The following is a 2702-nucleotide window of genomic DNA, read 5'->3' as shown; positions in this document are numbered from 1 at the left end:
TGTACTCTGTTTTCCAGGGTTTGAACATAGAAGGTAGCTAAAAGAAAGGGAATGAGAAACATTACATTCCAAAGGAGAGTAAAGAGGAAGAGACACAGAAGAAAATAAGCATAGATCATGTAGAACAGACATAATTCATTTTTAGTTTTATGAACACTTATTGTGAATATATCAGAATGAATTATTTGTAACAGCTTTACTAAGATATAATTCATCCATTTAAAGTGTACAGTTCCGCTTTTTAGTACATTCACAGGGATGTTCAACCGTCACCACAATCTACATTTAGCACGTTTTTCTCTCTCCTAAAATAAAGCCCATATCCATTAGCTGTCACTTCCCATCTCTTCTCCACCAAGATCACAGCCACTCCAGACTGGCTATTTCATCTGAATGGAGTCATACACTGTGATATTTTGTGATAGGCTTCTTTCACTCAGTGGCATGTTTTCGAAGTTTATCCATGCTGTAGGATATATCACTATGGCCTTCCTGCTCCAAGCTCATATGCTTTGAGGGTGTCTCCAGGGTTCGTGTGCTGGGAATTTGGTCTTCAGTGTGGCGAAATGAAGAGGCGATGGGACCGTTAAGAGGTGGATGTGGTGGGAGGTCGTGCATCACTGAGCCCTTCCCCTGCTTTGGCTTCCTGTTTTGATGTAGTCTGTCCTCTCCCACCCTTGTGAAACCATTCACTATGAGGTCTTTACCAGAACTGAGCTGATGCTGGTGCCAGGTCCCTGAACCTCAGAATAATTAGCTAGATAAACCTGTTTTCTTTATAAAGTGCAAGCCTCAGACATTTTGCTAAAGAAACAGAAAACAGGCTAATATATTTCCTTTTTGTTGCTGAATAGTATATGGACATGCTACATTTTCTTTATATACTCATCAGTTGGTATTTGACTTGATTCTACTTTTTGGCCCTTATGAATAATGCTATAAATATTTATGTATACATTTTTCTGTGGTTCTGTTTTTATTTTTCTTCATTTCTATATATATATATAAAATGTACACACATATATGCACATATATAACATATAAAATTTTATATGTATATATGTATGTATTTGTTGGGTCTTATGGTAACTACATGTTTAAGTTTTTGAGGAACTGCCAAAGTGTTTTCGACATAGCTGCATTGCAAATCACAAACTATTTTAAATATTTCTTTAGCCAATATTTCTGATGTATGATTATGTTGAGAAGATCTACACTTTTACAGCTTAGTAAATTAGGGTGCAAACTGTTGTAGCAACCACTTTAGGCCAGTGGTGGTGAACCTGTGGCATGAGTGCCACGGCTGGCTGTTTATTATCAATGAAAGCTCTAAAAGGTTCACCATCACTGAGCTAGGCCATGCAGTGGAACCTTGCCAGAGGATCCTCTCTATGCCCAAAGTCAATCACAGCCCTTACAACTTCTCTTCAGAGGCGATAGGATCCTGATCATCACATTGTACCTGTGTCTCTTTTATAGCAAGTACTCAGCTTCTTAAGGACACAGGGCATGTTAGAATCAGAATATCCTCTAACTACTTGATTACTTTGTTTACTTTATGAATGTAGGTGTTTCAAAATGATACTTACACTACCAACAATAACAAATTATGATTACTAAAAATTTTTTTTCTATATATATTAACCTCATTTTCCCAACAAGAATTGCTAGATCTCTCCCTTTTTCTTTTTCTTTCTTTCTTTCTTTCTTTCTTTCTTTCTTTCTTTCTTTCTGTCTGTCTGTCTTTCTTTTCTTTCTTTTTTCTTTCTTCTTTCTTTCTTTCTTTTACTTTGTTTTTCTCTTTCTTTTTGTCTCCTTTCCTTTTCTTCCTTCCTTCCCTCACCTCTCCCTTCCTCCTTCTTTCCCTCCCTACTGCCTGCCTTCCTTCCTTCCTTCCTTCCTTCCTTCCTTCCTTCCTTCCTTCCTTTTTAGAAGGGGAGTTTTGAGACAGGGTCTCACTATGTCATTTAGATTGGCCTTGAACTCACTATGTAGCCCAGGCTAGCCTCAAAGTCTTCATGCCTCAGCCCCCTGAGTGCTGGGATTATAAGTGTGCACTAGCATGCCTGTCCTTAATTGTCAGATTATGTAGCTATTACATACTGTAAAATCTCTTTATCTTCATTTAGTCTAAATTTTACAAAGAACTATGTATTTAATGTTTATACTAGTTATGCCAGTAACACTGTAGTCATTTAGACTGAAGCTCTTCCCATAGTAGGTTCATTAGGAGGTGCTTACGGGAACATGATTCCCTAAGTTTTTGTGTGATGTAAAAATTTGTCTATGCCCTTTATTTTATTTATTTATATGTATGTATGTATTTATGCATGCAGGGGATCAAATCTAGGACTTTGCATATGTTAGGCGAGTGCTCTACCACTGAGCTAAACCACTAGTTCCTTTTCTTTTTCTACTTTTCAGATGATGTCTTGCTAAGTTACTAATTTGTCCTTTCATAGTTAAAGGTCTTGCTAGATATAAAATCCTTAATTCACATTTTCTATTGACTATCTTAAATACATTACTCCATTTTCTCCTGACACAAATGTTGCTTTGGCCAGGCATTTTAGTACATGCCTGTAGTCCCAGCACTTGGGAGACTGAGGCAGGAGGACTGCTGTGAATTTGAGGCCAGCATGGAATACACAGTGAGACCCTGTCTTAAAAATAAACAAATAGGGCGGGGAGCACCGGTCTTC

This window comes from Chinchilla lanigera, unplaced genomic scaffold, assembly GCF_000276665.1.
Source record: "Chinchilla lanigera isolate Chin_1 unplaced genomic scaffold, ChiLan1.0 scaffold00015, whole genome shotgun sequence".
Classification (NCBI taxonomy): Eukaryota; Metazoa; Chordata; class Mammalia; order Rodentia; family Chinchillidae; genus Chinchilla; species Chinchilla lanigera.
This window is presented reverse-complemented; position numbering follows the sequence as displayed.